The following is an 11152-nucleotide window of genomic DNA, read 5'->3' on the forward strand; positions in this document are numbered from 1 at the left end:
GCAGCTCTAGGTATCTTACACTCTAGTCATCAGATACTCTTGCATTTCTAGGCCTACCAGGGCTAGCTATCATTAATATAAAATGCTTCAGAGAAATGTGTAGAAACCTCCCTAATGAGACATGCAATAATGAAGAGAGAAAACTCTCTGGATGAGAATTTTCTTCTTGTCCCTATAAGAAACTGGTTAGATATTCCTCTGAAGGACAGGAGCTTATGTTCCATATAAAAAGATATTTTTGCCTGTCACATGTAAGTACAAATAGTCTCAGTAGCCATATAGAGGACAAATCCTTTTTAAAATCAGACTGAGTTCTTGTGTTCAGAAATATTTTGTGGCCATTTGTTTTCTTGTAGGTCCTACGACCACTTCTGCAAGATCTAAAAATTTTTAGTAGTTATAAGACAATCAAGCTGAATCTTCCTATGTGAAAAAAAGCAAAATGATAGACATTGTGAATCTAACTCAGATTTTTCCAGGGACCCTCTGATCAAATTTAATTCAGTAAGTCCCATTCCAGCCATTAATCTCCAGCCAAATTTTGTTTTATATTTTATTGTTCATTATGATTTACTGCACAGCTCAATGTTCATTATTACTTAAAGAACCAGTTACTTAGATCCTCTTTCGCTCAGTCTTCTGATCAAGGAAATACTGCACAGATGTGAACAGAAGTAAGACTATTACTCCTCTGAGAGAACTCTTCTCCAATTAAAAATAGTGTCTGTGAGGGAAATTATGATCTTGTAAATAGCTTCTACTTCTAAGAGAGACTACATTAATAGGATAAATGAGGCCAAGTTTCTTTACATCAAATGTACTGTTGGCTGCAAAAAACAGTAAAACAACCAGCACAATTAGTATTGCACAAATATCCTGGGAGGGCTTAAAAATGTTGAAATCCCACATATCTATTCTTCAGTACTTAAACGAACCTGATCTGCTTAGTGCATTCCAGAATGGACTTATTTCCTTTTTGGGAAGAAAACCCAACAAATATCTTATTTGTTTTTGATATGCATAAGAAAGGGCAAAACAGAAACATATTTTCTCATGATAAATACTGTTGAAATCAGAGGGTGTTGCCTCTTCAGGGAAAACCCTGCTTGCCAGCATTCATGCAGATGGTGCTGGTCGCTGAGGCCCTTCTTCCTTCCTTATGTGATATTTGTAGGAATCGGAGCAAAGCCTGCTGCAGTTTGCATCTAGAGTAGGAGCTGGATGAGATAGTCCAGTTCTGGTATTTGTGACCAACATGCACCTCCTGCTAACATTACTAAATCAATATATGCTTCAAGTGGCTGGTGGTGCTCACCCTTAAAAGCACTAAGCTGTCCTTTCTGGGGATCTGAATTTCTTTCCTGTCTAACTTCGTATCTCAGAAGGAGCCTTCTTCCAAGACATGAATTGACTTGTCTTCAATAGTCTGGTTCAGCTGATGATTTCCATGTAGAAGGGGCCTAGAATTATAACAGCAGAAATTGTGCAACTCAGGATTGAAATACATTGTCCTGCGCCAGGAAAGTCAAGAGGAGGTGCTGAACCCTTGTCTGGTGAAGCCCTAATTGATGGACTGAAATAATTGGCTTCACTTGCTAAAGGATATTGAAATAATTTATCCAGGACCTTGGTGTGAGCAGAGGCTCTGAATTCTAGGCAATCAGCTTTTGAAAATTACCGAATTAAGCTTTTGCCTACAATGGCAGCTTTAGCAAACAGAGTTCTCTCTTGGCACTGCTTGTCTAAGCAAAACGTTGCTACTGCAAATTAGCCAGCACTAGTATGCAAACAATACTGGTGTTGGACCATTACTGTTCCCAGGGAACTCTTCCCCCATTAAACACAGTGGTTTCATGGCACTATGATACTGTGAGCAGGTATCTCCTCGGAGGAGAGAGAATAGAAGTACTAGGATAAATAGCAATAGGCGTCTTTCACCAAACCTGTTGTTGCTCCGATAACTGTGCAGTAACTGGCACGCACACGTTTGCATGAACACCGAGAGGATTTAAGAGTGCTGAACTCCTGCACCCGCACCCTACAACTCCCAAAGCAAGTCTTTCCACTACTGGCAGAACTAAGGGTCTCGGTTGCCTTTGGACTTGTGCTTCTTGCTGAATTTAATGCTTGCGTATAACCAAGGGGAAATGCCTGTTTCACCTTTTTCCCAGATGTGGTGAGCACTGTGCCTCCATCCCATGGAATTTTTCTTTTTTTCCCACAGGAACTGTGGCCTTTCCCTTGGGGAGGAGGTGGGCAGAGGGTACGAACTGCCTCTTTCTTCTACCCATCTGCCTGCTTGCACAAAATGTGTAGGAGCACTTCAGGACCTCTCTTCCTCCCTCAGGTTTGGCTGAGATGGGCTCAAAGTCACAGGGGCATGTGCACACATAGTGCAATTCCCTCAGCCTCGTTCAATGACACCAAGCTACAAAGGAGGCAGAGCTCTCAGTAACACATTATTTAAACTCCATTTAAGTGATGTAAATTTCCATGATTTAAGCTCTCCTTTTTCCTCCAAAGCACAAAACACAACACAGATAACACTCCCTTCCCTTCCCTTAAATGAAGCGGTGTCCTTCGGCGTTCAGCAAGATGAAAAAGTGTTGTCTAAGACTCCGTATTTTTCTTGGGATTAGGCTCAACATGGTCTCACTGGTTGAGGCCATGTCAGCTTTTGTGCCTGATCTGCCTAACGGTGCCAATGTATTGCAGGAGTTTATTTACTGGTCTTATTCTCTTGCTCAAGTTGCAGATATTAAAGGGTTTTGCTTAGGAAATTGCTGATCTGATTCACAAAGCATATGGGCCCAGAGCTTTTGGGCCTATTGCAGAACCCAGCTCTTCCTTCTCTTCCAGAGAAGGAGCTCCTTAGGCAAAATGTAACAGTCAGATTGGGGAGAACAATGGCAGAACTAATCTTAGAAATTATTTTGGGGGCAAGCTGTCCGGAGTAAGAACCTTGCAACCATGCTGTTCTCTGCTCTCAAAGGCACCAGAAGGAATGAAACATAGGAGTTTGTGACATACCATGTACATATATGTGTATAGGGGGAACTGCAAAATTACTATTTTGAATTTCCTTGGAACCCTGGAAAGAAAAACATAAATCACAGTAGTCCAGTGATTTCTGTAATTCAGACTAGGTGCCAGGTATGCTATTGTATGGCTGACTATACAGGAGCACAAAAATGACTTAAAAATCACCTTTTCATCCTTGTTCCTGTTGTTGCTGAGGCCCTTTAAGTCTAATATTCTCAATAGTAAGGAAATTGGTTTCAACTGAGCCCATTCACATTTGTCTGTCTAGGTGGTGAGAACAAATACCAGCTGTAGATCACCTCTCGTGTCAGAAGTAGATTTTAACCCCATCCTGGTCAACACATGAGCATGATAGTTCCTTCTCAACCACAACTTCATAAACACAGAAAAAAGAGAGAGAAAGTTTAAATGACGCAGGAGATCTAGGATTGTGGCTGAGACCTAGTTTGCCATTGATTAAATCTGGAGTCAGATTGTGACATTAATGTAGGACAAGTATAAGATCAGAATCATACTTTTGTGGTTGATAATTTAAAAGCTGTACATTTAATACAGAATTGTGGCATCCATTAGGTTTAATAAAATATCTTGAAAAAATATTTTACCTAGGTATAGATCTTCTTTGTCCATGAATATAGATAACTACTGAATTGCAGCAATTTCTGATCCTGGTAAGTTTTGCTGAGTACTCAGCTCCTAATTGTGAACAAGGAGAAAAGGACACCTGCTGAAATACTGAATTATTAATGGAAATGCAACAAAGACCTGCCTCTGATCAGATGGATAGAGCCAGTATCCTACATGAACAGAGAACGCAGTCTTCCATATTTTATGAGAGATTTATCTAATGATGATTACATCATTAAGCATATTAATTTGGCTGACCACTAAACTATTTGGATTTGAATACAGAAGGAAAGTAGCAATATAGTAACCTCTATTATAAACCTATGAGTTCTGCAGTGGTAGTATAGGTCTTATTTATCCATAAATAAATCTGGATTATTTCCACAGAATCCAATCTGTGGCACTACTATAAATCAGGTATGAAATTAGGATTGGACCCTGACTTTCAGTAATCATTTAATAGCTTCAAATTCAAGACAAAATTCCTTCCATGAGTTTGTCTAATTGCATGTTGAACCCATATAAGCTTTCTTTCATTGATGCTAAAAATCTCAATTAGTTTAAGGGGGGGAAAAAACCCAAATTCACAGTGCAAATATCTATCCAGGACAAGTATATCTGAAGCATGAGCTCTGACTCAGAAAGTCCCCAAGCCAAGATCCTAGGAAGGTGGGACCATAATCTGTGGAAATATCACTACAGGTAACCTTGTTATATTCCTCCCCAGCCCATGGTTTTATGCAAAGGGCTTAGTGTTGTGCTGAGTCTAGATACTGTAAGGCTTGCCCTAGCGCTTGACATGTTCTGCTGTCCCTCTGGCTAACAGTTCTGGCCAGAAAAAATTGGTTTCTACTCATTTGGTCCGCTGCTATAAGAAAGGCATGCAGCTGTGTGAGGTTTGGCAAGAGAAATCTCCCCCTTCATTGCCCCGGTGGTTTCTAGAAGCCCATGAAACGTATGCCACGTATTTCCCACCTACACACTCCCTTCTGCCTACTCCAGGGATGAAGAAGAAGAAAGGCAGGAGGCTGCCCAAGCTTCTCCTGCTCTTGATCTGGGTAGCGATGTGCAGTGACTTGCCTGTGGTCACATTGTATTTCAGTGTCGGCAGGTGGCCCAACCAGGGCAATCCTGCTGCTGTCGTTCAGCCACTAACCCCAAATCACTGGACAACAGATATGGAGAACAGATATGGAGAAAAGACCCAGGGTCTACAGATCCTCCAGTGACCCTGGGTACATAGCTTGGTCGCTAGTCGTGAGCCATATCCCATGCTGCCTAGCATGTGCTTACTGCTCTGCTGCTACTATTCTGATGGACTTTATGCAGGTATACTAACACGTTTTCATTCTGCTAGAGGGGTAGTTTTAGCTGCAAACCCATCCCGTCCCCTTGCCAGATGGCCACAGCTGCTGTTGCTGGAGGTGCTTAAGGCTCTATAACAGAGTGGGAAGACCTGGCAAGGCCTCATTTGCCCTTTCTTCAAAGCCGCCTGAATTTTCAACCTTCAGGGCACACTCCAAAAGCCATTTGCTTTCCCAGATCACCAGCAATTCTGATGATCGTACAGATATGGTATTTTTATCTGCTAAATTACAAATGAGGTTTGCAGCTGGGTGAAGAAGATAATTGCACTAGCTTATCTGCACAAGGAGCATTTAGAAGCATGTCTGTTTATAGTCAAGGCGAGGTTCTCCTGGTTGCAGATTGAGGATGTGCTGGAAATGGATGGAAACTAAACGTCTCTTACTCTTTGGGGAGTTGCAAACCAGTTGCAGAACATCCCACAAGGGTCTCTTCCCTTGGGGAAATGTTGCAATCTTAAGGTTTTCTGTTTTTTTTTTTAAGCACCAAATTCTTTAATGTTGGATGTTTTTCTAGCCCCTTGACTGTGTGATAGCTGAGTCCTGGCACCATGTAGGCATTTGGACCTTCACCCCAGAGATGGACTTGCTCACTTCTCTTTTGCGCATATTTTTCCCTCTTCCTTTCTCTCCTTGCCCATTAAATTCAGGTTTTGAGGGACAGAAGAGCTTGAATGGGGCATTTTTTACCATCTGTAAGCTACAGCAGGGCTGCTTCTCACCGTGTGTCCCCCCCGTGCCTCCTCGAGCCTTGTTCTCAAAGCCTCAAGCTGTGCGTGCCTTTCACCGCTTCCCTCAGAGATCCCTCCACGGTCTGCAGCGGGCTACGCTTCGCAGCAGATAGTCTCCAATTTGTTTGTTATTTTTCCTCCCACTTTATTTACGAAAGCAGCATAACGAAACACTCTCCCCCTCATCGGCACCTCTTTTCTGCCCGTTTTGTTTCCTGTCGGGTGCTTCGCTCTGACATGCCAAGTAAAGAGACAAAACGTGAAGCAGGGAACATCTGGCGCTCGCTGCAGTGGATAGGCAGAAGAGAAGCTCTGATAGACAAAATGAGTTTTTTTTTTTTCTTCTTTTAGCAGGACTTGTTGCAGGATGTACACAGCTTCCTGGCACAGCCCTCGGGGGCAGAAAGCAGACCCCAGGCAGGACTCCACTCTTGCTAATACAATTACGGTCTGCAGACGTTTAAAGGCAGTTTCTTTCGAGTTAGCCACATGCTTCAAATTGTTATGTGGTTAACCACTAAGAGCAAACCCCCACACACATACCTACGGCTCGGCTTGCTTAAGCCAGGGTGGTAGCAGTGGGGGCGGGAGGTGGGGGGGGCCCTTCCCTCTTTCGCTTTTCATGGGAAGAAAATCGAGTTTTCTTTTGACTTTTCAAACCTGCTGGCAGCCCCTGCGCCGCGGTCCGTGCTGGTTGCTGTCGTTCTCACATTTGTTCGCGTTTACTGCTGATGAAAGGAGCCTTGTTCGACAGCCGTGTTGATGTACACCGCGGGCCAAATCCTCAGCTGGTGTAAACGCGGGAATCCTCCTCTGCTATTCTCACTGACAGCGCGACCTCTCCTCCGCGCGTGCGGTGCAAACGCGGAGCAGGGGGAAGGCTTCGTGCTTTGACATTGCCCTATCCCATGTCCCTTAACTCTTATAAAAGCCAAATACTTTTCTGCTGACTCACGGAGGCAGATAAATTTTGTTAACTCCAGCCCAGATACAGGAGGATATGGGAAAAGCATCACTGTCTCTCGGGGAAGGCTGAACCAGGCGTTGGGTTTTCGGGGACTTGCACCCTAAGCCATGTTCAGCATGGATGGGGCTTGACTTACGGGTGCCATGTGGGAGTAAGGTGATCTCTGGTCCAGGCTGAGCACTCCCACCTCCCTTCCTCGCACTAAGCAGTTTCTGAAATAACGAAGCTGGGTGTCATTCCCTCCTGTACCTCCTGCCTTCTCTCTGGAGCGTGGCAGCTTCCAAAAGCCAGAGAGAGCTTTAGGGCCAACAACAAAGAAAAAGACCCCCCAAAACATAAACACGCATATAGCTCTAAAATCCTCAATAATTCCATTGCCCCAGCTTGCATCTTCTGGAATTACAGAAATACACAGGGAAGTAAAAAAAGTTCCCTTTGACTGTATTTCCTTGTATTTTTGAGGGCTGTCAAACCACTGAAGAACTTGTCTTACAAACCCAATCCTACACAGGGACAATTTTCAAACTCAGTTGGTATCTCTTTTCATGTAGAGCTTATGTGAGGGGACTCAAACGGAAATACAGAGATTTATTTCTCCATGCACCTAACTTTTAGATCCATTTTAAGTTTAATCAGCCATTTTATAAATGAAAGTAAAGGCTCTGCACTGCGGCTAGAAGAGGCTTGAGGGAAAGTCTCAAGGTGATCCGCTTGCTCAGGTAAGAAACAGAACTGTATTTTTCCCTTCTTCCAGAAAGCAGCACAAAAAGGAGGTGTTAAAGGCTTTCAAGTGGGGAACAATTTTGGTGAAAGGGGTCTACTTACACTGGTCCATTTGTCATCTGAGTGGAGAAACATCATATTAAGTTAGCTCTCTGGGACTCCTTGCCTGTCAAAACTGTTTATCCATACTTGCCAACAACAGCAAGAAAGGCAGAAGAACTGGCAGTCGTGATGGTGAATGAGATGGACACATGGAGTGAGGGCTCATGAGTCGGACCTCCTCACCGATGCCAAAGAGAGGAAGGGGAGAAGAAGGAGGAAAGAACACTAAAGCAAGGAATATCTAATCCTAGAGAGTTTAATGGTGCAACTGGCTACTCAGAACAGATCGAAAACCTGGCCTTTCGAGGCATTTCTCCATGGACAACCAAATAGGTTGGTCTTAGTGTCCAGTCAGTCCTTGTGCTGCCGAAGATACAGGAGTAAATGTCAGCAGAAACAGCTGCTGGGGTTATTGTCACATTAATGCATTGCCATGGCTAGCTGCGTTGGGAATATTGCACGTAGATGATCCCAAACTAATGCGATAATCATTTATTAAGGAACTATGTAGTGCTTGGGACAGTTATATAAAAAGGTACCAAAAAAATTCCCAAAGCCTACATCAAACAAAGCCTTAAACCTTTGTGAGAGCTGTTAGGACAAAAAAAAAAAAAAAAAAAAAAAAAGGCAGGGGAAGGGAAAAGTGTTCACGTTTAAAAAAAGAAACACGCACACAATGCGCTGAAGGTTGTGCTTCTGCACTTCCTGGTTCTGGGTGTGAGCAGAAGAGGAAATACCAAAATACCACCAGAAAAGCTATTCCCACAGCATTTCCAGCCTGACTTAAACCAGCAAGTTCTGACAGTTCTGCAAAAAAGGGAAAAAAAACCAACCAACCCAGTCCCAAGCCTTCTGCTCATGAGATGGCCAACCAAATTTTCAAACCTAGGAGACCTGGGTAGAACTAGCAAAGTCTCCATATTTCCTCTCAGTTCTCATCCATGCTCTCCATTTTTCGTGGTTCACCGATCAGTAGTGATGTTTTGACTCTTCTACTAGCTTTGAGATGATCCCATTGCTGCTCCTGCTTAATTGCAGCCATGAACACAGACCACCAAACTGTGGGTTAACATAACCACATGGCAGGGCACCAGAGGTCCACACTACCTCAGATGAGGAGCTTCTTGTTCTCTCGGTCTTTTCAGGGGTCTAATCCCCTATGCTGAGAATATACGCATACCTACACAAGAAGAACTCAAATTTCGATGCATAAAATACCATCAGTTTATAGTGTTGTCCCATGTTAATAATTAATTAATTAATAATTAATTTCTGAAGGCTTGAAGGCAAAAAAGACATGAGTTTGGTCTGGCTGGTCTCCCACAACCCTTCCACTGGTATTGAATAAACCCTTGAAGAAGAGTGGCAGGATCAAATTCAGGAGGTTGTGCAGAAAGCTGGCACACCAGCCAACCAGCAGTTTAAAACCTGAAACTTTGAAGCTCTATACAGAATTTAGACAATGGTTCTTTCCTTTTACTGGTATAAAAAAGTGAAGTATTCTCATCTACTAAAAAAGCAACAATTTAAATGTTAAAATCTCTTGACTGACTTGCAGTATTATATATTAGAATTCACGACATTTTCAATATTCTAATGACAATCAGGGCTGAAGTAAAATTACTAGAGAAAGCTGTTTTCACTATAGACATTTCCTAATATCTAAGCAACTTCTGAAGCAATCTTTTCCTTAAAATTAGGGAACCAAACCTCTTGGAAGAATGCCAAAGAACGACTCAGGAATGTGCAGTGTAACCAGAGCCATTAGCTAAAGGACAGAATAAAAGTTGTAATAATGATGATTCTTTGTTCCTGCTCTTCCACATCTCACTTGGACAACGTTTCCATTGGTTTCAGCAAGGAAATCAGCTTTAAAGAGGTCTGAAAAGAGGATTTTATTTTCAAACCCTGAGTCACGAATTTCGAGAGCCGCCAACTCATTGCATTTGTGATCCGACTAAAACCAGCTAGGGCTAACAGTGCCATCAGGGACTCTCGCATCCCAGAGTGGAGCTAAAACCTGGGCTAAGCCTCCTGTTTGCATCCAGCTTTCCAGTTCATTCAGTGCAGCATACCACTCAGCGTTTTCTCCCCAACGGCAGAAAGCCCCTTTCTGGCCTCTCGAACATTGCTGCCTGAAACGCGCTCTCACTCCTGCTGCAAACTTATTTGAGAGACAATAGGCAAAATAGTTGGCGCACGGCTTCTTTTTAAAATTTAAAACTGGATTCACAATGAAACATAAAAGACCAAGAAAGCATATAATGAGAGGCATAAAACTCTTTTGTTTTTAAATTCATTTTTGCTGCGATTGAGACAGTGCAATTTACTAAATAGGGGCCCAATTCTGCCAGTCTTTTTTCATATGGGCAATTTTTAAAGTCAATGAAGTTGCTCATGGGAGTAAAAGTTACTTACACGAGTACGGACTTGCAGAATCTGGCCCTAAACACTTTGCTACAGGAAAGTTTGCCTACACGTTATCTAGACTGTAGAACAGCATGTATTTTTAAGAACTAAAAATGGACTTTGCTAATTTTTCTTTAAAGTTCAAACTTCAGCTTCATCAATCTTTTTTTTTGTTGCCATTTGCTCGGCAGCCGCATTCAATGGACGCAGCCCTTGCTGTTGTTTTAAAGGTATATATTACTGACCACGCTTAAGCTCAATGTGCTGTAACTCACCAGGACTTGTGCAGTCTGAATTCCCATTCCAGATTTATTCCTCAAACCTAAGGCCATTATTCCATCTCAGGCTAAAACATATTCTCCCATGGGCAGCTGAAAAAGACCATGTTTCTTCAAGTTTTAGGTCCACAAGAAGGTAAAATTAAGTAGAATAAAGTAAAAAAAAAAAAAAAGAAATCCAATGTACGGCGATCCCCAGAGTTCGGGAGTCTAAGAGTTTTGATTTGCATCCATAAATGTCCTGACCGGTGAGGAGACACAGGCACTACAACTGGAAAGAGAGCAGGAAGGAAAGCCTACCATGTGAGCAAAGTGGAAAAAAAAAAAAGGCAAAAAAAAAAAAAAAAGCGGGGGGAAAAAGAAAAAGGTCTGCTCGGTGGACAGCACTTGGGCTGATAGCAGGGATTTCAGGAAATCCAAACACTCAGACAGGAAATCTGAACACTGGATAAACATGCCATAATCTCCGCAGATACAGTTAACGCGCCGCGTCTCCCGTTAACCCTTGTGCTGCCTGTGGCTGAAATCAGATATGCCATGCCGGGAGCGGCGAGCCGGCCGCGGGCTGCCGATGGTCCTCGCCGCGTGCCACCGCCAGCCGCAGCCCCGCGTCCGCCCCGCGCTGCCTTCCCTCGCTGCTGGGGTGCCCTACGGAGGAGGGCTCCCTCTCCCCCTCTTTATTTCTCCATGGTGATGGTTTAGTTAAAAAAGGTACGGCTTTTAGCGCGGCTTTCCTCCGCCGCCAAGTAAATGATGTTTCACCCTGAGTTTTGCAATGGCAGGACAAACCTGTCCCAACGCCTGTGCGCTGCTGACTGGGTCTACCTGCAAGCCAGGGATTAGTTTTCTACCTCTCTCTGCTTTTTTCCCCTCTTTCGCTGTAACTCAAGATTTATTTGGCTATGTGAT

General features: G+C 43.3%; 1 protein-coding gene across 3 annotated transcripts in view; it reads right to left on the minus strand.

Moving 5' to 3' along the window:
* ASAP1 (ArfGAP with SH3 domain, ankyrin repeat and PH domain 1) overlaps positions 1 to 10581 on the minus strand; it is a 151980-nt gene extending 141399 nt beyond the window's left edge. For all 3 annotated transcript variants that reach the window (XM_064507873.1, XM_064507872.1, XM_064507871.1), the window contains exon 1: positions 10241 to 10581. The gene's annotated coding sequence lies outside the window, so the exon portion shown is untranslated. The remainder of the gene's footprint in view (positions 1 to 10240) is intronic.
* Positions 10582 to 11152: the final 571 nt, after the last annotated feature.

This window comes from Dromaius novaehollandiae, chromosome 2 (genome assembly GCF_036370855.1).
Source record: "Dromaius novaehollandiae isolate bDroNov1 chromosome 2, bDroNov1.hap1, whole genome shotgun sequence".
In the NCBI taxonomy this organism is placed as follows: Eukaryota; Metazoa; Chordata; class Aves; order Casuariiformes; family Dromaiidae; genus Dromaius; species Dromaius novaehollandiae.